This window comes from Macrotis lagotis, chromosome 4 (assembly GCF_037893015.1).
Source record: "Macrotis lagotis isolate mMagLag1 chromosome 4, bilby.v1.9.chrom.fasta, whole genome shotgun sequence".
In the NCBI taxonomy this organism is placed as follows: domain Eukaryota; kingdom Metazoa; phylum Chordata; class Mammalia; order Peramelemorphia; family Peramelidae; genus Macrotis; species Macrotis lagotis.
In genome coordinates, this window is record NC_133661.1 from 112923584 (window position 1) to 112949956 (window position 26373).

The 26373-nt window shown below is 38.1% G+C and overlaps 1 protein-coding gene and 1 long non-coding RNA gene across 3 annotated transcripts in view; one reads left to right on the plus strand and one right to left on the minus strand.

Moving 5' to 3' along the window:
• LOC141521347 (uncharacterized) overlaps positions 1–4585 on the plus strand; it is a 56983-nt gene extending 52398 nt beyond the window's left edge. The window contains exon 4 of the long non-coding RNA XR_012477902.1: positions 3902–4585. This is a non-coding gene — a long non-coding RNA (uncharacterized LOC141521347). The remainder of the gene's footprint in view (positions 1–3901) is intronic.
• SUFU (SUFU negative regulator of hedgehog signaling) overlaps positions 1–26373 on the minus strand; it is a 208261-nt gene that overhangs the window by 135232 nt on the left and 46656 nt on the right. The window lies entirely within an intron of this gene.

The following is a 26373-nucleotide window of genomic DNA, read 5'->3' on the forward strand; positions in this document are numbered from 1 at the left end:
TTGGATTTTACCTCTGGTTTCTGCAGAAAGTTTTTGTTTTAAAAAAAATAATAATAAAAGGAATATCCATAACACACACAACACATACAAAACACACACACACACACACACACACACACACACACACACACACGAAGAACTTAGAAGTTTAGATTTGGGGTTGCTTTAATCCAAAATTTAAAGTAACAGGACTTCATGAATTAAGAAATATATAAAAGCTATATGATTATCTTTTTAATGAGATAACTATATATGGGTTGATTTTCTGTGCATTACTAAGTTTATACATGGTTTAACTTGAGAAGTCTTTTAAGTTGAAAAATCCATAATGTGGGGAGGCTAGGTGGCCTAGTGGATAGAGCACTGGCCCTGGAGTCAGGAGTACCTGAGTTCAAATCCAGCCTCGGACACTTAATAATTACCTAGCTATGTGGCCTTGGGCAAGCCACTTAACCCTATTTGCCTTGCAAAAAAATTAAAAACAAAACAAAACAAAACATAATTTGAATCATAATATTGTGATGTTCATAAATGTTCTACTATTAAGAAATATTGTTCAATTGGGAGTTTTAAAATTGTGCTATTAACAAACAGAATGAATGAAAACTAAATATCTTATCATTTTAATCCTAGTTTTTGACAATTAGCTCATGAATTTCATAAGATTGTTATGTACAAAGAAAACCTTGTAATTCATAAAAAAAAAGAATTTTTAGAAACATTAGGTCCTAAATCTCTATCAAGAATTTTTCTGGGGGGCAGAGCCAAGATGACAACAGGAGTGGATCCTATCTTAGGTGCTCTCTCTCTGATATTTCCAAACTCATAAAATAAGGACTCTAACTGAATTTTAGAGAGACAGAACCCACAGAGGGATCCAGTGAGGAAATTCTCCAGCCCAAGGTAATCTGGAAAAGAGTAGAAAGGCTCGGCTCCATGGAGTTAGAAGGGTGGCCTGCCTGAGTGAAGGAACTTCAGCCTCCCAGAGGCAGCCCTAGGGCACTGGGAGCTGTGACTCACAGCAGTGGGGGCAATTTCCTGACCTACACTCAGGGAGTACTGGGCACAACTTGGGGGATCGGGGCCTCTGCTAGGGTGAGCCCGTGAAGCCCAGCCCTCAGGGCACTAAGCGAGCAGTGTGGGCCCAGTAGCCCAGATCCAGGAACCAGAAGCAGGCAGAGCCTATAAGCAGGAGCCCCCAGGCGTGAGTGCTGAGCCTAGGGAGGGGAATGGAGAGAGACTGCTGAGCTCTGCCCTCTGTCCCTGGAACAGGACTCTGGAGCTCTGACCACATTCAGATCCTGATCGCAGTCTAGGTCCCCCCCAACAGAACAGCAGTGGCCCCCCTACCTCAGCCCCATGGCAGAGGAATGCGCTTGTGCTCATTCACAGACCAGGAGGGAAGACAGAGCTTCACACACTGAGATCCTTGTGGGGGGGGGGTGTCCCAATAATACTCAAAAGCTGAGGAAGCACCCCAAAACCTGGCACGGGCTGGAGAAATTAGTAAGCAGAGAAAAAAAGAGGAATACCATTGAGAAATACTTTGTCTATGATCCCAAGAAGACTCAAAATACTCAATCTGAAGATAAGGAAGTACAAACTCCTGCATCTAAAGACTCCAAGAAAAACAAAAATTGGGATCACGCTATGACAGAGCTCAAAAAAGATTTTGAAAATCAAGTGAGGGAGACAAAAGAAAAACTAGGAAAAGAAATGAGAGAGATGCAGGAAAACCATGAAAAAGAAGTCAGCAGCTTAGTCAAGGAAATCCCAAAAAAAAAAATGCTGAAGAAAATAACATGTTAAAAACCAGCACAGGTCAAATGGATAAAACAGTTCAAAAAAGTTATTGAGGAGAAGAATGTTTTAAAAAGCAGAATTGGCCAGATGGAAAAAGAAATAAGAAAGCTCTCTGAGGAAAACAAATTCTTCAGATGTAGAATAGAACTGACAGAAGCTGCTGATTTTATGAGAAATCAAGATACAATACTTCAAAACCAAAAGAATGAAAAATTAGAAGAAAATGTGAAACATCTCATTGAAAAAAACAACTGATATGGAAAACAGATTTAGGAAAGATAATTTAAAAATTATTGGAATACCTGAAAGTCATGATCAGGAAAAGAGTCTTGACATGATTTTCAGAGAATTACTACAGGAAAATTACCCTGATATCCTAGAAGCAGAGGGCAAAATAGAAATTGAGAGAATACACTGATCTCCCCAAGAAAGAGATCCAAAAAAAAAAAAACCAATTCCCAGGAATATTATAACCAAGTTCCAGAACTCCCAAGTCAAAGAGAAACTATTACAAGCAGCTAGACACAATTCAAATATCATGGAGCTGCAGTCAGGATCACACAGGACTTAGCAGCAACAACATTAAAAGCTTGTAGGGTTTGGAATATAATATTCTGGAAGGCAAAAGAGCTTGGAATGCAACTGAGAATCATCTACCCAGCAAAAATGAACGTCTCCTTCCAGGTGAAAAAGATGGACTTTCAATGAACCAGGGGAATTTTAAATGTTTCTGTTGGAATGGCCAGAGCTGAACAGAAAGTTTCATCTCCAAATACAGGACTCAGGTGAAGCATAGAGAGTGGAGAAGGATAAAATATGAGGGATTTAATGATGAACTACATGTACTCCTGCATAGAAAAATGATACTGAGAATACTCATATGAACCTTCTCAGTTAATAGAGCAGGTAGGGGGGCAGCCAGATGGCACAGTGGATAGAGCACTGGCCTTGGAGTCAGGAGTACCTGAGTTCAAGTCTGGTCTCAGACACTTAATAATTACCTAGCTGTGTGGCCTTGGGCAAGGCACTTAATCCCATTGCCTTGCAAAAAACAAAAATCAACTAAAAAAAAATAGAACAGGTAGAAGGAGCTTTTATAGATGAAGCACAGGAGAGAGCTGAATTTGAAGATATAATATAGTGTAAAAATGGAGTCAATGGATAAAAGGGAAATGTAATGGCAGAAAGAAAAAGGAGAGGCGGAATAGGCTAAGATATTTCATATAATAAGATTTTTTTATTACAATGAGCTATTGCAGTGATATGGAAGGGGGGAAGGCAAGGGGGAATGAGGGGAACCTTCACTCTCATCAGAGGTGACTAGGAGAAGAAACAGCATATATACTCAATGGGGTATAGACATCTAGAGTAAGAAGGAGAGAAGGGGGACAGGGGGAAAGGGCGGGGTATATGAGTGATGGAGGAAAGGATGGATCGTTGGGGGGGGGGGGAGTGGTCAGATATAACACATTATCTTTTTTACTTCTTGCAAGGGGCTGGGATTGGATGACCTGTTCGGGACCATAGGGCTGGGTGGATGCTGGGCCTTAGGAATGGTATGTGGGCTCAGGGCCTCTTGGCTTCAGGGCTGGGGATCTGTCTGCTGCACCACTCAGCTACTCTACAGCACATTTAAGAAAAGGGACAGAGTGAAAGGAGAGAGAAAATATAGTATATGGTAATGGAGGGAGTTGTGATTAGCAATGGCAATGGTAGAAAAATATAGAAGTAGCTTTTGTGATGGACTTATCATAAATAATGTGATCCACCCATGACAGAGCTGGAGGTGATGGAACACAGACTGAAGCACATTATTATTATTATTATTATTATTATTAATTTTGGGGGGGGAGTCTGCAGGGCAAATGGGGGTGGCTGGCTTGCCTGGGGTCACATAGCTGGGTGATTGTTGGATGTCCGAGGCCACATTTGGACCTGGGTGTTCCTGGCTCCAGAGCCAGTGCTCTGTTCACTGTGCCACCTGGCCGCCCCTATCACCATCATCATCATCATCATTATTATTATTAATTATTAATAATTACCTAGCTGTGTGGCCTTGGGCAAGGCACTTAACCACATTTTTTTTTTGTTTTTGCAGGGCCATGAGGTTGGGGTGGCATGTCCAGAGTCATACAGCTGGGTGATTGTTGGGTATCTGGGGCTGGATTTGGGCTCAGGTGCTCCTTGCTCCAAGGCCAGTGCTCCATCCACTGCACTACCTGGCTGCACCTATTATTATTATTTTTAAAATTTTTTTCTCTTTACTTTATCCCTCATGTGGGTCTATATTTTTAGGGAGAGGGGCTATTATGTTTACTCTTAAACAAGAATATTTTAGTAATGTATAAAAAATATCAAGGGGTGCCTAGGTGGTGCAGTGGATAAAGCACCGGCCCTGGACTCAGGAGTACCTGGGTTCAAATCCGGTCTCAGACACTTAATAATTACCTAGCTGTGTGGCCTTGGGCAAGCCACTTAACCCCATTTGCCTTGCAAAAACCTTAAAAAAATACTAAAAAATATCATTTGTACAAAAATAAGAATAAATAAATTATTTAAAAAAGAATTTTTCTGTAAGGTAGACTGATGGGCATTTCACTATTTTAACCACCTGATTTTAGTAATTTTAATTAACTTAATTGCCAATCAATAGGTTAATATGTGATGTCACTCTTTAAAGTCAATATTTGAAAGAAATGTGACTTAAGGTAGTTTGCTAAGAGTAATTTTTTTTTTTTTTTAGGTTTTTGCAAGGCAGTGGGGTTAAGTGGCTTGCCCAAGGCCACACAGCTAGGTAATTATTAAGTGTCTGAGACCGGATTTGAACCCAGGTACTCCTGACTCTAAGGCCGGTGCTTTATCCACTACGCCACCTAGCCACCCCTAAGAGTAATTTAATTAGGTATATTTCTCCATGTCTTAAACCAACAGATCCTTCCTTTGTACATACCCTTGAGTTCAAGGATGGTGGTACTTAAAAGTTCTGTAGTAACTGAGATTTATTGCCTGTGAAGAATTTGTGAGATTAATTTATAATACCTAATTTTTTAAACTAAATCAGGTTTGATAAATTCCAAATAACAAGTTCAAATTTTTTTGTTTTAAGACTGAATAAGAGAGATGTCCATCTCTTTACAAATTCATCATTAATATATTGTCCTGATGTTAATTTGCCAATTTAAAAAACAGAGAGGATTCAGAAAAACTTTTTTAAGTTATTTTATGTATTAATACCTAATTTTTTAAACCAAATCAGGTTTGATAAATTCCAAATTCCAAGTTCAAATTTTTTTGTTTTAAGACTGAATAAGAGAGATGTCCATCTCTTTACAAATTCATCATTAATATATTGTCCTGATGTTAATTTGCCAATTTAAAAAACAGAGAGGACTCAGAAAAACTTTTTTAAGTTATTTTATGTATTTTGCATAAGGTCTATTAAATTTTCAAATCTGTAACCTAATTTACTATAAATAATGTGATGATGTTTGCTTACAGCTGCCATAGAAGTGTTTCTTTTTATTAAGTTTACTATTTGTGAAACAATTAGCTGTTGGGTTAATATTAAGAGCATTTAAAGTTTGTAATAGAAAAGTTCTTGCTATGTTTTGAAATTGTCATTTCTGAGATAAAGTTCCTGAGAAATCTCATTTTCTTTTTAAGACTGTTTAAGTATATTTGGGTAGATGTGAATAAACTTAGAAAATTACTAAATATTCTAGTACTTTGGTGAATAAGGTAATGACATCTGTAGTCATATTGCATGGGATACCCCATGGTCACATGAGGAATATTTAAAAGAACTTCCCCTTATATCCTCTGAGGAAATGTAAAGGTGAAAAGGTCCTTTTTCTCTCTCTTTTGGTCTACAGATGGCATTATGTGCCTCTTTGACTAAAAGTGGGGGGAGTGACAGAGTGACAGTGATATAAGATTTATTATGATTGTTACTATAATTTCATAATGGTAGTTTTGCATTTTAAAATATCTTAGTAGATGTTCTGTAATAATCAAGCTTAAGATAATGTTCTATTTAAAATTTTAATACTATTTATTATTTCTTCCTCCATTTTTCTTCAATGATATTACCATTGTTTGCGTTGATTGTCACATTTTTAAAAATTTATTTAAGGCAATGGAATTAAGTGATTTGGCCAAGGTCACATAGCTAGGTAATTAATGATCTGAGGTCAAATTTGAACTCAGGTCCTTCTGACTCCAGGGAGAGTGGTGTATTCACTGTGCCACCGAGATGCTTCATCTTATTATATGCAAGTGTTGAAGCATATTAATAAGAGATATTAAGGAAATTTTTGTTTCTATATGTTATATGTTTAAAACCTTTTTTTGTAAAATCACCTGAACAACATGAATAACATTTTGTGATTTTTCCCGTAGTATTTCATTGTTGCCACTATACGATCATAATCAAAATATGACATTATTTCTGATCCTTTAGTCTATGAAGTTTAGAGATGAATCTCTTTCTGATTGTAGGAACTTGCTATAAAAATGTCATGAGATTGAAATTGGCTTTCTAATTTAAGTCTGAAATCCAGGTGTCAAAGGAAAAGGCTGGTGGCTATAGTCCATAGAAGCCAAAAAAAGAAAAGAAACCCAAGGGGGTTTTCGAAATGTATAGGTGAGGGGCAGCTAGGTGGCGTAGTGGATAAAGCACCGGCCTTAGAGTCAGGAGTACCTGGGTTCAAATCCGGTCTCAGACACTTAATAATTACCTAGCTGTGTGACCTTGGGCAAGACACTTAATCCCATATGCCTTGCAAAAAAAAAAAATGTATAGGTGAAAAAGTTTATTGGGGTAGGAGTTGAAAAAGTGCCTTTTCAATATGATCTGAGGTTAGATTTTTTCCCAGACAAGTTTTCCACCAATGTGACAATCAAAAAAATGCTTCTCACCTGGCATAATGAGAGTCTGGCTTGAGGCATTTAGCTACCTATATGACCTGCACCTGGAACAGACATCTAAAATATATAAGGGACTACTGTCCCTTTTTTATGGACCTGATTTTTGGTGGTAAACTGTTATGATCATGTCAGACAATATTAAAATCATGTAAAGAAATTTAAGTGATTTTGGCCTACATTTATCTAAAATCAGAGTCAGCTAGATTAGTGTGTAGTCTGGCATAACTGTTATGAAAGTTTATTTTGTTAAGTGAGAGTATCCTTCAAATGGGAGAATAATAAAAATAATGATAATAATCTCTGTGTGTAACTGAATTTTCTGTGAATATCAAATCAAACTATAAACCATTAATATCTAAGGAATTTCAGAAATTCACTTTCTAGTAATGATAATAATAATTGACTGTTTAAAATATTAAGAAGTTTCAACAGAAAAAGGAAAAAAACTCTACAAGTGACCTGCATTGAAGTTACATCCTAAGCCATAGAACCTGCATCAAGTGTGACAAAAGAAAAGAACTTGAATCTTTTCTTGCTGCTGTGTACTTTTATCTATATATGTATAAAAAAGAAAAGGGATTGCCCCTTTTGAACCTCTGTAATTTTTTTTATTGTATTACTCACTTGTATTACTGTGATGGATTTTATAGTACTTGCCCATTATTCTTGGAAAGTCTAAGTTCCATTATTTCCTCCCCCCAATATACTCATCTCCCTAAATTTTTATGAATGATCTATAGACAAACACAAGGTCTATCTAGATCAAAATTGGGGAAATGTCTAATCTAATATTCTTTAAAGTCTGTTAACATTTCTTTATCTCCATATTTCTTGATTAAAAGTTGTTCTAGGGGGCGGCTAGGTGGTGCAATGGATAGAGCACTGGCCCTGGAGTCAGGAGTACCTGAGTTCAAATCCGGCCTCAGACACTTAATAATTACCTAGCTGTGTGGCCTTGGGCAAGACACTTAACCCCCATTGCCTTGCAAAAACTAAAACCAAAAAAACCAAAACAAAAAAAAACAAAAAAAGTTGTTCTATCAGCCTCTAATTGAGGACTGTGGGTTTCAGTATATTTACCTCTGCCCACCCCCCTTTTGGTAAGATCCTACAGAATTAAAACTTCATTTATAAAACTAACTTTATTATTTCATTTTTAGTTTAAGGAACTTTAGTTTAACACCATCAATTGGAGAATGGCTGGGTTGGTTATGTACTTAACCATGTTGAGCAACTAGGCAGAAAGAGCAGGCGTGAATATCATTACTATCTTAACTTACACTCTTTTTTACCTATATACTGCACATTATTCCCACTGAGAAAAAGTGTCCGAATAGATTAATAGGGCAATATGGTCTCCACAATCTTTTTTTGTAGCAAGCAGTTACAGAAATAATAATAGAATTGAACTTCAATATTTCCCTTGATTTCATTGGTCTGCACCCATGTTACTTGAACATATTTCAGTTTTTTAAAACTATACACAAGGGGAAAAAACCTGACCTAAGAGAATACTGAACTAGTCAGTCAAATATATGACTAACTTCTGGGTCATCTTTGAATTGGTCCTAAAGGAATGTATCACCCTTAACAGTTTGAGAATTAGGCAAATAGGAGTTCTCTGGAAGAAAGGTTGTATAAAGAAAAGACAAATGTTACTACTGTATAGTTAGAACAGCTCTTGATCTTTCATCTGTAAATTGTATTTCTATACTATGCAATATCTATTTCAATTCAAATAAGATTCTTTGTTACCAGGTATAACCCTGGTCCAATTTGAAGGCAGATTTCCTCCAAAATGTCTCCTTTCTGAGCCTCTGTAAAGCGTAACGTTCAACTAGTCTTATCGAACTACCAAAACACTTCAGAAACAAATGGCTCACAAATCATTTTTAATTCAAAAATGAGCATTTCTATAGAAAAAAGAGAATCATAAATAATATTGTGATTCTTATATGTGATTTGTTTTTTTCTTTTAAGTATATAATAAATTTAATGTTATTTTCAAAACTGAACTGCAAGTCCATGTTTCATTCTCACTTACATTCTGTTCTGTGTGTTTTTAAAAAGTTCTAAAGGTTTTAAAAATTTTTTATTTTTGAAACCCATCTTGCTTCTGCTTCTCTCCAATAAATAGGAAAAAATTTCACAAAAAACCCATGCAACAAATATGTATAATTAAGCACATAAATTCCAAAATTGGATGTCCCATTCTGAACCTTTAGTTTATCATCTCTCTGTTGGGAAGTAGGTAGTCTATTTTATCATTAGGCCTCCAAGATTTGTGGTTTTTCATTATACTGGTCAGAGTTCTTAAGTCTTTGAAAGCTTTATAGTATTAGTGTTGGAATACTCTTAACATATTCCAGAGATATCACAACTCCTCCAAGCAAGGATTAAAAAAAATGGCACTGGACCAGAATGATCAAGGTAATCTAAGTCAAAACTACAGCAATTACATTTTGCCAGTCCAAAGCTAGGGTAAAGTAGAGATTTTAAGGCATTGATGAAGCCCTTATTCTGGGTCAGGCACTATGCTTCACTAAGATTCTCTTATTTGATTCTCACAAAAACTCTAAGAGGTAGATGTTATTATCATCCCCACTTTACAGTTAAGAAAACTGGGCTAGAGAGAGATTAAGCACCTTGTCCAGTTAATTCGGTGGTCAAAGTTGCATTTGAACTCAGGTCTTCCTGCTTCCAGGCTCAGACCTCTATTGACCTACATTCTAGGAGGAAGGGGCTCTGACTGAGAAGCCTCAGAACACAGCCTAGAGCTTGATCTAGGAGCTACTCATGCATCTTTCCCCAAAGTAACCCACCCAACATATAGGCGGCTTTCCTTACTTTCTCCTAACATTCAGGGTACCTAAGTGGAGCATTCTGATTTTCTGCCAATCATCTTTCTCTATGCTAAAGAATCAGTCCATCTTGTCTCTTTCTGACATACAATTTGTTGATAATTTCCTTTATTCCAAAAGAAACACTTACTTACAGTATAAATTTCTATCAACAAGCAAGGAAGCAACAAGAATGGCAGCTAGGTGGCACTGTGGACAGAGCACTGCTCTTAGATTCAGGAGAATGGGAGTTCAAATAGGCCTTAGATTCTTCCTTAGGCAAGTCATAATTTATCCCTGACTGCCCAGAATCCAAGGCCATCTCCAGTTCTCTAGATTGATATCTGACCACTGGATCCAGATGTCTCTGGGGGTGAAAGTGAGGTTGGTCATTCCCCAATTGACAAATGGTCTAAGGATAGGCAAAGGCAATTTTCAGATGAAGAAATCAAAGTTATCTACAAAATTGTTTTAAATCATTACTGATTAAAGAAATGCAAATGAAAGCATCTCTGAGATACCACTCACATCTCGCAGATTGGCCAATATGACCAGAAAGGACAAAGATCAATGTTGGAAGGGATACAGAATATCTGGGACACTAATACATTGTGTTGTGGAGTGAACTGATTTAGTTTTTCTAGAGAGCAATTTGGAATTTTGCCCAAAGGGCAATAAGAATGTGAATTTCCTTTGATCCAGCAACAACTCTACTGGGTCTATATCCTGAAGAAATCATGAAAAAGGGTAAAAACCCCACATGTACAAAAATATTCATAGCAGCTCTATTTGTAGTGGCATCAATTAGGGAATGACTGAACAAATTGTGGTATATGTATGTGATGGAACATTACTGTTCTTTTAGAAATCATGAAGGGCTTTAAAAATCAAAGAGATTAATTAATATAAGATCCTATAAGTCATAGGCAAGAATTTGTATATTATGACTAGGGAAAGACATTAACAGTTGTGTGGACAATGGCTTGGAATACAGAATGCCAAGGAAACCATTTAAGAGATACTACAATAATCCAGGAGTCGAGGTGATGAGAATCAGAATTAAGGTAATGCCTGCATGGTCAGAGATATGAGGACAGATATAAGAAAAGTTGCAGAAATAGAAATGTCAAGATTTGACAACTGAATGTATAAGTATAAAGCATCAGTCATCAAAAGTGTTTGGTATTGGCTAAGAAAGAGAGTGGTGGACCAGTGGAATGGACTAGGTGCAAAAGCAGGAGACGATTATAGTAATTTGCTGTTTGATAAACTCAAAGAGTCCAGCTATTGGGATAAAAACTCTCTTTGATAAAAAAAAAAACTGCTGGGAAAATGGAAGTTAGAATGGAAGAAACTTAGATTAGACCAACACCCAACACCCTTTACCAAGATAAGATCCAAATGATTACAGGATTTAAACATAAAAAACAATACTATAAGCAAATTAGAAGGTCAAGGACTAGTTTACCTGTCAGATCTATGGAAAGGGGAGCCAGTTTATGACTAGGGAAGAGTTGGAGAACATCACCAAAACCCAACGAGATGATTTTGATTACATTAAAAAGCTTTTTCACAGATAAATCACTGTAACCAATGTCAAAAGAAATATAGTAAATTGGGAAACAATCTTTACAACTAATGATTCTGACAAAGGACTCATTTCTAAAATATACAGAGAAATGAGTCATCTTTTTATTTTTTTGATTTAATATTTATTCTCATTTTGTACAAATAATTTTTTATACATCAATAAAATATTCTTAAGAGTAAGCAAAATACCTACTCCCCCCAAAAAAATATAGAATTGTTTGAGCGATAAAGTAAAGAGAAAAAAATTAAAATAAAAAAATAATAGTAATAACTGTAGCTATGGCCAGATAGCAAAATGGACGGAGCACCAGCCCTGGAGCCACGAGCATCCAAGCCCACATCCAGCCCCGTACACCCAACAATCACCCAGCTGTGTGACATGCAAGCCACCCCAACCCCACTACCCTGCAAAAACCAGAAAAGAAAAAAAAAGACCCAAAATAAAATAAAATAGTAATAATAGTAGGGGTGGCTGGGTGGCGGGCAGAGCATTGGCCCTTGAGTCAGGAGCACCCGGGTCCAAATCCAGCCTCAGACACCCAACAATCACCCTATTATGCTGTCCCAGGCAGGCCACCCAGCCCCATTTGCCCTGCAAATGTGCTTCGGTCTGTGTTCCAACACCACCCACTCTGTCGCGGGTGGATCATATTCTTTTTTATTTTAAGGTTTTTGCAAGGCAAATGGGGTTAAGTGGCTTGCCCAAGGCCACACAGCTAGGTAATTATTAAGTGTCTGAGACTGGATTTGAACCCAGGCACTCCTGACTCCAGGGCCGGTGTTTTATCCACTGCGCCACCTAGCCACCCCAGATCATATTCTTTATAAGTCCATTGCAAAAGTTACTACCATATTTTCCCACAGTTGCCAATACTGATCGCAACGCCCTCCTTTCGTATTTCTCCACTACCATGTACTGTATTTTCTCTCTCCTTTCACTCTGACTCTGCTGTAGGGTAGCTGAGTGGTGCAGCAGACAGATCCCTGGCCCTGGGGCCAAGAGGCCCTGAGCCCCAATACCACCCCCTTAGGCCAAGCATCCACCTGGCTCTATGGTCCCAGACAAGCCTTCCAATCCCAGCCCCTTGCAAGAAGTAAAAAAGAAAATGCGTTACATCTGACCACTCTCCCCTCATGGTCCATCCTCTCCTCCATCACTCACATCACCTCCCTTCCCCCATTACCTCCCTCCTTCTTACTCCAGATGCCTATATCACATTTGAATATATATGCTGTTTCTTCTCCTAGCCACCTCTGATGACAGCGAAGGTTCCCGCATTCTCCCATGCCTTCCCCACTTCCATATCATTGCAACAGCCCATTGTAATAAAGAAAACTCTTATTATATGAAATATCTTGGCCTATTCCTCCTCTCCTTTTTCTTTCTCCCATTACATTTCCCTTTTTTCTATTGACTCCATTTTTATACCATATTTTATCTTCAAATTCAGCTTTCTCCTGTGATTCAAGTATAAAAGCTCCCTCTACCTGCTTTATTAACTAAGAAGGTTCATATGAGTATTATCAGTGTCATTTTTCTATGTAGGAATACATGCAGTTCATCATCAAGTCCCTCATATTTTCCCTTTCTCCTCCAATCTCTATGCTTCACCTGAGTCCTGTATCTGAAGATCAAACCTTCTGTTCAGCTCTGGCCATTCTAACAGGAACATTTGAAATTCCCCTGGTTCATTGAAACTCCATCTTTTTCCCTGAAAGAGGACATTCACTTTTGCTGGGTAGTTGATTCTCAGTTGCATTCCAAGCTCTTTTGCCTTCTGGTATATTATATTCCAAAACTTACGAGCTTTTAATGTAGTTGCTGCTAAGTCCTGTGTGACCCTGACTGCAGCTCCATGATATTTGAATTGTGCCCTTCTGGCTGCTTGGAATATTTTCTCTTTGACTTGGGAGTTCTGGAACTTGGCTATAATATTTCTAGGGGTTGGTTTTTTGGGATCTCTTTCTCGGGAGGATCGGTGGATTCTCTCCATTTCTATTTTGCCCTCTGCTTCTAGAATATCAGGGCAATTTTCCTGTAGTAATTCTTTGAAAATGATGTCAAGGCTCTTTTCCTGATCATGACTTTCAGGTATTCCAATAATTTTTAAATTATCTTTCCTAAATCTGTTTTCCATATCAGTTGTTTTTTCAATGAGATGTTTCACATTTTCTTCTAATTTTTCATTCTTTTGGTTTTCAAGTATTGAGTCCTGATTTCTTGTAAATTCATCAATCTCCCTGAGTTCTATTCTTTGACTGAAGGATTTGCTTTCCTCAGAGACTTCTTATCTCTTTTTCCATCTGGACAATTTTGCTTTTTAAAGCATTCTTCTCAATAACTTTTTGAACTTTTTTATCCATTTGACCTAAGCTGGTTTTTAGCATGCTATTTTCTTCAGCATTTTTTTGGATTTCCTTGACTAAGCTGCTGACTTCATTTTCATGTTTTTCCTGCATCTCTCTCCTTTCTTTTCCCAGTTTTTCCTTCTAACTCCCTCATTTGATTTTCAAAGTCTTTTTTGAGCTCTGTCATAGCCTGAGCCCAATTTCTGTTTTTCTTGGAGTCTTCAGATGCAGGAGCTTGTACTTATTCATCTTCAGACTGAATGTTTTGATCCTTCTTAGGCTCATATGCAAAATATTTCTAAATGGTGTTCCTCTTTTATCTCTGCTTGCTCATTTTCCCAGCCTAAGCCTGTTTTTGGGAAACTGAGCTTTTAGGACACTCCCACAAGGGTCTCAGTGTGTGAGGCTCTGTCCTCCCTCCTGGTCTGTGAATGACCATATGCGCCCCCCTCTGCCACAGGGCTGAGGTGGGGGTGGCCCTGCTGCTCTATGGGGGGGGGGCCTAGACTGCTATCAGGATCTGAATGTGGTCAGAGCCCCAGAGTCCTGCTCCAGCGGCAGAGCTCTGCAGTCTCTCTCTTCACTCCCCTCCCTAGGGTCAATGGGCTGATGCCCTGGGGGCTCCTGCTTACCAGCTCCTCTTGCTTCTGTTTCCTGGATCTGGGCTGTGGTGGCCACGCTGCTTGCTGTGTGCCCTGAGGGCTAGGTTTCACATGCTCGCTCTGGCAGAGGTCCCCCCTGTTCCCCCATTTGTGCCCGGTGCTCCCTGGGGGGGTCGGTCAGGAAACTGCCCAGCTGCTGTGAGCCACGGCTCCCAGCTCCCTGGGGCTGCCTCCAGGAGGCTGAAGTTCTTTCCCTCCAACCCAGGGGAGCAGAGCCTTTCTGCTCTTTTCCAGGTTACCTTGAGTAGGAGAACTGCCTCACTGGGTCCATCTGTGGGTTCTGTCTCTCGAAAGTTTAAATTAGAGTCCTTAGTTTACAAGTTTTATGAGAGAGCGCCTAAGACAGGATCCGCTCTTGTTGCCATCTTGGCTCTGCCCCTCCAGTCATATTTTTAAAACAAAAACCCATTCCCCATTTGACAAATGGTCAAAGGATATGCAAAGGCAATTTACAGATGAGATCAAAGTAATCCACAGCCATATGAAAAATTGCTCTACAACTTTATATAATTTTTTTAGGTTTTTTGCAAGGAAATGGGGTTAAATGGCTTGCCCAAGGCCACACAGCTAGGTAATTATTAAGTGTCTGAGACCAGATTTGAACCCAGGTACTCCTGACTCCAGGGCTGGTGTTTTATCCACTGCACCACCTAGCTGCCCCTGAAAAATTGCTCTAAATCATTAATTAGAGAAATGTAAATTAAAGCTTCTCTGAGGTACCACCTCACACCTCTCAGACTCACCAATATGACTAGAAAGGATAATGATCATTGTTGGAAGGGCTGTGGGAAATCTGGGACACTATTGCACTGTTGGTGGAGCTGTGAACTCATCCAACCTTTCTGGGTTTTTTTTAGGTTTTTTTGCAAGGCAAATGGGGTTAAGTGGCTTGCCCAAGGCCACACAGCTAGGTAATTATTAAGTGTCTGAGACCGGATTTGAACCCAGGTACTCCTGACTCCAAGGCCAGTGCTTTATCCACCACACCACCTAGCCACCCCTCATCCAACCTTTCTGGAGAGAAATTTGGAACTACACCCAAAGGGCAACAAAAATGAGCATACCCTTTGACCCAGCAATACCACTACTGGGTCTATACCCTGAAGGGATGATGAAAAAGGGTAAAAACATCACTTGTACAAAAATATTTATAGCAGTCCTGTTTGTGGTGGCAAAGAATTGGAAATCAAGTAAATGTCCTTCAATTGGGGAATGGCTTAGCAAACTGTGGTATATTTATGTCATGAACACTATTGTTCTGTTAGAAACAAGGAGGGCTAGGATTTCAGGGAAGCCTGGATGGATTTGCATGAACTGATGCTGAGTGAGATGAGGAGAACCAGAAAAACACTGTATACCCTAACAGCAACATGGGGGTGATGTTCAACCTTGAAGGACTCCCTCATTCCATCAGTGCAACAATCGGGAACAATTTGGGGCTGTCTGCAAAGGAGAGTGCCATCTGTATCGAGATAAAGAGCCGTGGAGTTTGAACAAAGTTCAAGGACTATTCCCTTTAATTTAGGAAAAAAAAACATATCTTATTGTCTAATCTTGTTATCTCTTAGACTTTTTGTCTCTTCCTTAAGGATATGATTTCTCTCTCATCACACTCAATTTGGATCAATGTACAACATGGAAACAAAGTAAAGACTGACAGATTGCTTCCCGTGGGGGGTGTGGGGGGAGGGAAATGGGATTGGGGGAAAATTGTAAAACTCAAATAATATCTTTAATAAAAAAAAGAAAAAGAAAAAATAAATGTATAAGTAGAGTGAGGGAGAAGGAGAGAGAAGGATAACATCAAGGTTATAAACTTGAGTGACAGGAAGTATGGTAGTATGATGTAGACAGAAATAGCCAGTCAAAAGGAGTGGAATTTAGAGAAAAGATAATTAAATGAACTTGGAAAATACTGAATTTGGGATGGGTTGTCATTGGAAACAACCAATTGAAGATGTAGAACTAGAGAACACAGGAGAAAGAATAGGATTAAATGTACTGACCTAGGAGGAAGTCATCTACACAGAGATGATAATTAAACTCATGGGAACTGTGTTCTCTCATTCTCACATTATGAATGAGACAAAAAGAAAAGAGGTCTAGGAAAAAATTCTGGGGTTAGGGGACATTCCCATGGATGATGAACCAGCAAAAAGGATTGAAGAGGTCAGATAAAGTAGGACTACTGACAAGAGTAAGTCCAAGAAAATCTAAAGGAAAACAAATCCAGGAGACATACTGGGACAAGTAGAATGAAAATTGAGGAAAAAACCCATCAGATTTGGTAATTAAGAGATCACTAGGGTAGTCAAGATGAAGATGGTAGAGTAGCAAAAAGCAAAGTATCAAGGCAGGTCCCCACTCTTCTAAAAACAAAATGAAACAAAAACTTTCTCCAGATCAGGTTAGAAAATTCACTAGATCTAATTTTGATGGGGAAACCCAAGTAAAGGTTACAACAAATCATCTTTTGAGCCCAGGTCAGCATAAAGAGACAGACAGAGTTTTGCACACTGAGAGACAAGGGTTTATTCAGTGCCCAGGGAGAGGTTGTAAACTGGGGCAAGGAGGGTCCTAGACCCATACAAGGGCATTACAACAGGGACAGTAAAAACAAGCTGCTTTGGTGACTGTTACCCATGTCACAGATATAGGGCAGAATAACAAAAGGATCTTTACCTACAGACATGTATCTACTTGACCTCTATGCCAGTAAACTCAGTCCCTCGACAATATAAGGAGAGAGAAGCAGGTTCAAAAATAAATATTCAGTGGTTCCAATGCTAGGAGGCTAGGTGGAGTAGAAGATCCAGTCTGAGGATCTGCAAAGAAATAACCAGAGCAGGAATCATATGTCAAATGGGATTCTGCAGTTCTGCAACTCTGAGCCACAAGAGATTCCCAAGAGGTTTACAGTGGCCAAGTCTGTGTATGTGTGCATGTATACATACATACATATGTGAATAGGTATGTATACATGGTGTGCATTTATATAGTATCATGTTCATGTGTATGTGTACACCTGTAAGTAGACATATACCCATATATGCATGTGGATGTATGTGTATATATATTTATATATCATCACAAATAAGGAAGGGTTGATAAGCCCTTTAATCTCACTGTCATATGAACTGATCAAAGAAAGAAACACACCACAGACACACACACACACACACAAACACACACAGAGATGGATAGAAAAATAAATTGTACTCAGTAGGAAATAGGAGAGAGAAAAGAATAAATGAGAGTGCAGTGAAATAGAGTATAAGTACAGCTAGTAATAGCAACTGAAGGAAAAATAGTGAAGCAACTTCTCTGGTGGACTTATGATAAAGAAAGCAACTCACCACAGAGACAGAGCCATTGAAATCTGAACATAGACTAAAGTACATCTCTCTCTCTCTCTCTCTCTCTCTCTCTCTCTCTCTCTCTCTCATTCTCTTCTTGAGGTTTCCTGTCTTCTGGGGGGGCAGGGGGTTTATGTTTATTCTTATGATTACTCTTATAACATTCAATTTACATCATTGTATGGCATGGAAACAATGTAGAGACTGTCAGATAGCCTTCTGGGGGGGGGGGGGGAATTGTAGAATTCAGAGCCTTGCCAAAAAATGATGGGTACATATTACTATTGTATATAATTGGAAAACAAATAAAATGTTAAAAATAAAAAAAAAGAAATAGGAGAAAAGGTAGGAGAGAACATAGTGGAGGGGGACAGGCAGAATAAGCTATGGTCTGATCCTATAAATTAAAGATGTATAGAAATATTTATAGTTCTTTTTGATGTAGCGAAAGAAGGGGATCTGAGCAGTGTCCATAAATCGAGAAATATGTTCTAGCATATAAATGTGATGGAATACTATCATGCTCTAAGAAATGATGAGGGGGACAACTTCAAGAGAGAATACTTATGTTCTGTATGAAATGATGAGAATGAAGTAAACAGAACCAGAACAATTTATACAAAGATAACATTATCATAAAGACCATTATTTCAGAAGACTAATGATAAATCCTGCTATCTATCTCATGGTAGAGAGGAGTAGGAGACATACATTCATACATACATATATTGGATAAGGATTATGCAGAAATTTGTTTTGGTTTACTATATATGTTTTTCTTTCTTTCTCAGTGGATAGGAAGGGATATATCTTAGGAAGAAAAAGATTTTTTTTTGACTAAAAAAGGTATAAATTTTTTCTCAAGTTTAAAAAAATGAGATGATTGATAACTTTGAAGATAATAGCTTAGTGGAGTCAGAGGGTCAGAAGCCAATAAATAATGCAAGGATTAAGAAGAAATAAAAGCAATGAGTATAGAATGCTTTTATTTGAAGTTTATCTATTAAAAGTAAAAAAAATACATGATAATGAAATCTTGCTGAATTAATTTTTCTGTGGAGTCAATATCTACTGCACACAATGTCTCCTTAAAATAGAACATTTTTCAAGACCCCTCATCAATCCTACATTCACTTTCCCACATTATTCGAGCTTGTAAGGTAATCACCCTTGGAACTGGTTTATCTAAACAAACAATGGAACTTCCCCTTGGACCTTCAAGATAGCTTAAGTAAGGTTGTTCTATTCTTTTAAAAAGAGAGATACTTCTTTGATTTTGATATTTCCTAAAGCTAAAATCAAGGACCTTCTTTTGTAAAGTAGAAAGTCCAAAATGCTTTTTAATCCTAAAGCAAGTCAACTTACTGATCAAACCCTTCCCTGAAGATACCTAGTCACAATGATCCCCAGTGGGGAGCTTTAGGTTCCAGAAAAAACTAAGTATAAAACCTATAAGGAACTGAACTAGATCTTCAAAAACTAAAGTACACTAACCAATGGAAGTCAAAGAACATGAATGATTTTTTTGAAGGAGAAAATGCAAATCATTAAATGAAGAAACATTCTCAAATTCACTAAAAATCAGAGAAATGTTAAAATTAACCTTTAGTATCATCAGTACTGTCTTATACCCTGCAGAATGGCAAAAGTAGCAAAAATTATTTTTGATCTAATTCAGTGTTAACAGGAGTACAGTAAAGAGGAGATTGAACACCTTGTTGGCAGAACTGCAGATTACTGTGACATCTGAAACACAACACTATAAGAATCACAAAATTCATGTCTTTTAATCCACTGATTCCATTACTAGAATTTTCCTTATAAACATTATATAAAAAGGAAAAAAAAGACCTTTCAGATGACACTATTAAAGCTATTTATAAAAACATGAAACTGCTTAACACACAATAGATGAATCAATTATATTCTAATGGTGCAATTTTATGACATAATATAAATGATAAATAGGGAAAAAAGAAATATGGAAATATATCAATGAAAAATAAGTACAAAAGGAGCAGAATTACATGTTGTGAACACATATACATATATATTTGTATAGATGAATACTATTAAAAGAAAAACCAAAGAATTTCAGATGACATTAGAAGATAACACAGAATATTATCCTATGTGGTACAGTAGATAAGAGCACCAGTCCTAGTTAGGAAGATATGAGTTCAAATGTGACCTCAGACACTTGACACTTACTAGCTGTGTGATCCTGAGCAAGTCACTTAACCCTGACTGCCTCTCATCCAGGGCCATCTCCTGTCATCCTGATTCATATCTGGAAACTGGACCCATATAAGCTCCAGAGGAGAAGGTGAGACTGGTGACTTAGCACCCCTCACTCAAATCCAATCCATGTGCTTGTCATGGCATCAACTCCCTGATATCATGAACTTCTGGAGGAGGAGGAGGACAACAATAATAACAACAGCCAGTGTTTATATAGTGAGTACTACGTGCCAGGAACTAGGATAGGGATTTTACAATTATTATCTCATTTGGTCCTTACAACAACCTAGGAGGAAGGTGATATTTACCTCAGGTAAACAGACATTAAATGACTTGATCAAGGTCATCCTGTTGGTAAAACCAGATTTTAGTTCAGGTCTTCCTGACTCCAAGCCCAATTGCTCTACCCACTGAGCCACCAGCTGCCTCTTAACTGTATGTTTATTGCCTATTGATTTGTTTGGTCTTACTTTGCTTTATGTACACCATGAAAAACAGCATGGTGTAACAGAAAGAGCACTGGACTCATAATGAGCAAAGACCTGTGTCCTAAATCCTATCCCCCAAGTACTTACCAGAACAGATATGACTTTAAGAAAATTATTTCCCCTCTCTTCATTTGTAAAACAGAAATAATACTCACAGGGATGGGGTGCCGACTACACATAATATAATTAGTCAAGATTTTCTTAGTTCTTTGCCAGAGCTCAAGAAATCTTAGCTTTGAATTAAAAGAAGTGGGGGAAGCCTATCTAGGATAATAGCATTAAAAAATCTGATTTGGGGGGGCAGAGCCAAGATGGCAGCATGAAGGCAGCATTCCCTGACAACTCCGACTCCCCCAAATCCCAAAAAAACAAAGGATGGCTCTAGCCAAAACTTATCAGGGCAGAACCCACAGAAAGACTGAGTGATACATTTTCCCAGTCCAAGATAACTTAGAAGTTCCACAAGAAAGATGTGCTTCACCAGGACTAGGGGTTAGGAAAAAAGCCGTGGCCCAGCCCAGCCCAGTGCAACCCAGAGATCACCCGCAACAGCTTGAAGGGGTAGTGAAAGAACTCTGCTGCAACTGGGTGAGTGTGGAGTGAGGCAGCACTGGCTGAGAATTGGGAGAAAGCAGCCTACACCCCCAGAGACGGTAAGGGAAGTCTACAGAGATCTCTGCTCTCCCAGGGGTAGAACTCTGCTGTTTGCCTACACTCACATATTGCAATTTGGGCTTCCATACTAAGACAGATGGATCCCACCTTACAGCTCCAGGGCAGAGGGTAGTACTGTGGTAATTTACATATCAAAGCATTGGCTAGAGAGCATAAGACCTTGGAGGAATAAAGGTCCCAGTGGGGTTCCCCCAAAAAAAACAAACCCAAAGCCTTGGAAGTGCTGTAAATTAGCCTTGGGCTGAGGAAATGAGTAAACAACAGAAAAAGATGAATCTGATCATATAGAATTACTTTAGTCCCATGGAAGATCAAAATACATACTCAAGGGGCAGCTAGGTGGTGTAGTGAATAAAGCACCGGCCCTGGAGTCAGGCTGCATACTCAAATGATGACAAAATTGAAGTTTCCATATCCAAAACCTCCAAGAGAAACAGAAAATGGGCTCAGACCATGGATGAGCTCAAAAAAGACTCTGAAAAGCAATTAAGGGAGGTGGAGGAAAAATTGGGAGGAGAAATGAGAAAGATGCAGAAAAATCACGAAAACCAAATCAAAAGCTTGGTGAAAGAAATACAAAAAATACTGAAGAAAATAATATGTTAAAAACCAGTTTAGGCCTAATGGAAAAAGCAAAACAAAAGGAAATGAGGAGAAGTATGCCCTAAAAAAGCAGAATTGGCCACCTGGAAAAGGAAATAGAAAAGCTCTCTGAAGAAAACAACTCCTTCAAATGCAGAATGGAACTAAAGGAAGCTGATGACTTTGCAAGAAATCAGGAAGAAATAAAGCTCTTCTAAAAAAAAGCCAAAAATTAGAAAAAAATGTGAAATATCTCATTGGAAAAAACAACTGACCTTGAAAACAGATCCAGAAGAAATAATTTGAAAATTATTGGACTATCTGAAAGCCGTGACCAGGAGAAGAGCCTAGACTTCATTTTTCAAGAAATAATACAGCAAAATTGCCCTGAGATCCTAGAAGCGGAGGGTAAAATAGAAATTGAGAGAATTCACCAGTCACCCCCTGAAAGGATTCCTAAAAGAAAAACTTCCAGGAATATTATAGTCAAATTCCAAAACTCCAAAATCAAAGAGAAAATTCTAAAAGCTTCCAGAAACAGACAATTCAACTACCAAGGCTCCATAGTCAGGATTACACAGGATCTGGCAGCATCTACATTAAGGGCTTGTAGGGATTGCAATATGATATTCCAGAAGGCAAAAGATCTTGGTTTACAAATAAGAATCAACTACCCAGCAAAACTGAACATCCTCTTTCAGGGGAAAAGATGGATTTTCAATGAAACAGGAGACTTTCAAACTTTCCTAATGAGATGACCAGAGCTGAACAGAAAGTTTGATCTCCAAGTACAGGACTCTGGTGAACCATAGAGGGAGTGGCAGAGAGGTACTAACTGTGAGGAACTTGATGATGATGTTGAATTGTTTGTATTCTTGCACGGGACGAAGATATTGATAACTCATATGAACTTCCTCATTTATAATAGCTGTTAGAAGGAGGATATATAGACAAGACATAGGAAGGAGCGGAATATAATGGTATGATTTGGTAAAGGAATGAAGTCAATGGCCAATGGGGGAAAAGTACTGGGAGGAAGGAAAAGGAGATGAAGAAGAAGCTGAGAGATTTCACATAAGAGTCAAGAAAAAGCCTTTTCAATGGAAAGAAGGGGGGGAAGGCAATGGGGAATGAATGAGCCTTCATTCTTATCAGAAATGGCTCAAGAAGGAAATGGCATATACACTTAATAGGGTGAGGAAATCTGTCTTGCCCTGGAGAAGGATGGGAGGAAAGGGACGGGATGAGGGGGAAATGGGGGGAGGGAAGGAGGGAATAGGTGACAGAAGAGAGGGAAGATTGAGGGAGAAGGTACTCAGATGCAATATACTTTTGGACAGGGCCAGGATGAAAGGGGAGAGAGAGAATAGAATAAATGAGAGTGGGGAAAAATAGAGTGGAGGTACAGCTAGTAATAGCAACTGAGGGAAAAATACTGAAGCAACTTCTCTGGTGGACTTATGAGAGAGAAAGCCAATGAAATCTGAACACAGAATGAAGTACATTTCTTTCTTTCTTTCTTTCTTTCTTTCTTTCTTTCTTTCTTTCTTTCTTTCTGTCTCTCTCTCTCTCCTTGAGGTTTCCTATCTTCTTGGGGGGGGGTTATGTTTATTCTTAAGTTTACTCTTATAACATTCAATTTTCATCAATGTATTGCATGGAAACAATGTAGAGACTGTCAGAAAGTCTTCTGGAGGGAAGGGAGGAGGAGGAAAAATTGTAGAATTCAGAGCCTTGCAAAAAAATGATGGGTACATATTACTATTGTATATAATTGGAAAACAAATAAAATGTTAAAATCATTTTAAAAAATCTGATTTAGGAAGAGGAAAGACCTCCCTCCCCAAACCACTGGCTATTGCTCCTCACCCCCAACAACACCCTGGGATATTTATATACTTAAAGTGCAAAGGACCATTCCTGCTCAACAGCTACTGTTCAGGACTTGAGAAATGAGCAGCAGTTTCAGAAAGACGGCTGAAATAAAGTGAAGGCCAATGAACCTTTTCAGTATCTCACTTCCCTGAGGGCAAGGATTATACCTTTCATGTGTATATCTAGCAGCACTTTGTAAAAGCTGAGTAAATGCTAAATGATAGTAATATTTCCATTGTCATCAAGATAGTCAATGATTTAAAGACAATAAGATAAGAAAGCATTAAAAAGTAATGATCCTTTCTCCTAAGTTAACAATACTCAAAAGTATAATCTTGAACAATATTTCCTGAGGAAAAGTCATGATGTTGTTTCACTTTGGGGATCAAGAAAATCATTCCCCCATTCTCTTCTAAGTTTCTCTGACCCTCATACACAAATATTGACATTTCACACTGATGGAGATCTCAAAATATCTTTCAAATCACTTCTTTGATTTCAATTATGATAATGAATTATATTCTCTTAATTTAGATAAGATTTAATACTATAACTAAAAGCATCCAGGCCTCTCCTTTTATAAGTATCTTTAGGTGAAGAAACCTAATAATCACTTCATTTACACAAAATTAAAACAACAACAAAAACTTCTCACAAATACACTCTTCTCAAAACAAGTCTGTCTCCTATGATAATATACTATTCTCCCTTTCTCACTACTCAAAAATATTAACACTAAGATGGTAGTCTAATGAGGATATTTGTTCTCTTTTAGGGAAGGAAAGTGTCAGAAAGACAAGAAGAAACTTCTTAAGTTATAGTAATCCATGATGTAGTCAGAGTTTAAAAAGTATGATTTTGGCACAGCTTCCACAAACAACTAGATAAAAGTCCCTCAGTAATTAACAAGAGGCAGAGTACTAAGCTTAAATTCCCATTGATGAATATGGTTTGTGACTCTAAGTCAATGTTTGTTTCTTTCCTTGTAAAGCTTGAAACCCCAAAGTCCTTAGCTACCTTTTCAGGATGTCCTTGCTAGACATGCAGGTCTATTTCTCTACCACAAAATCTATCTGAAGAAAGGAAAGAAAAACTGTAAGCAGATATGCTGGAACAGTGAGGTATTCCTAGAAGAAGGAAACATAGTTTTGTCATCTTTTAGCTTTTTACTATGTTTTGACCATGGCCAAATGTTCATCTGAATTCCAGAGAAGCATCTCTCTGGATAAGAGAAAAGATACCCTTTGGTAGTTGGGCTCAGAGTCCCAGACATTACCTGATATTGCTGTTAAACAACTGTTTTCCTGTTAAGTCCACTTTTCCTCACTTGCATTATATTTTTATGCTGATCTACATCCAATCACTCTAATCCCAAAGAACTCCCTAGTTAATACAAGAATAAGTCATCAAAGTGTGGCATCTGGACTAGCCTATGACAACTGTACTTGTATTGGACCTATAGTAAATCTATCCAAGGAATGTAATGCTAACAGATTCCATCTCAATTTTCCAGACACACTCAAAGGACAGGGAAACAAGACCACCAAATTCTCTACCTCCAAGGTCAGCCACACATGATAACTGACAGTAAAAGCATGTATATTGTAGTAATAACTAAGACAGCATAACTACTGTATATAAAAATACACATAAACATGGATTATTATAAACCATCAGGGAAAAAAGTAGTCCAAAATAATAATGAAGAATTGAAGGTGATTAAAAGACCACATTGTCTTCAAAGCACTTTAATAGCCAATATTTAATCTGATTTTCAGAACAGCTTTGTTAAGTAGTTATCCTATTTCACACATGAAGAAACAGCAAGAGATAAAATGACTTATTTGAAGTTATACAGAATATTGATCAATAACTGAGGCAAGACTAGAATCCAGAATTTCTTTCTTTTTTTTTTTCCTTTGTTTTTTTCAAGGCAATGGGATTAAGTGATTTGCCCAAAGTCACACAGCTAGGTAATTATTAAGTATCTGAGGATGAATTTAAATTCAGGTCCTCCTGACTCCAGGGCTCTATCCTAGCTGCCCCTAGAACCTTGAATTTCTATTTGCTTCTCCCTTCTTAATGACAGCAGTACTAACAGCTGACATGTAAAAGCAATTTAAAGGGGTTTTTTTGGGGGGGGGGGTTGGCCGAACAACAAAAATTTTAATAATTTTGGAATTCTGATTAGTTAGGGACATATAAGTCCTGGAGTTTTTTCTTCTGGTAAAAGATTATTTTAACTTTTTCAATTTACACTTTAATTTATTTATCCATTACTAAAATAGTCTTGTTATAAGAGTAAACAAAATCACCCCTCCCCCCACAAAAATAAAAAACTCATGAAAAATTAAGTGAAAGAAAGAGAAAAAAATGTGGTTCAGTCTGAGTTCTGATACAATCAGTTCTGTCTCTGGGGTGGATTGTATTCTTTATCATAAGTCCATCAGAGAAGTTACTTCCCTATTTTTCCACAGTTGCTGTTGCTGATTGTAATCTTCTCCATCCATTTCTCCCCACTATCATTTATTATATTTTCTCTCTCCTTAAAAGTGTGGTATGGGGCAGCTGAGTGGTACAGTGGATAGAGCACCGACCCTGGGGCCAGGAGGTCCCAAGCCCACATCCCACCCCAGTGACCCAGAAACCACCCAGCCCCATGGTCCCAGACAAGCCACCAAATCCCACCACCTTGCAAAAAGTAAAAAAAGAAAATGTGTTATATCTGACTATCCTCTCCCACAATCTACCCTCTCCTCTGTCACCTGCATCCTGCCCCACCCTTCCTCTGTCCCCTTTCTCTCCTTTTCCTTCTGGATTTCTATGCCCTATTAAATATATATGTTGTTTCCTCTCTGAGCCATTTCCAATGAGAATGATAGCTCCCTCATTTCTCCCTCACCTTTCCCCCTTCCATACCATCGCAAAAGTTATTTCTTGACTCTTTTACATTAAATATCTTAGTCTATTTTACCTCTCCTTTCCC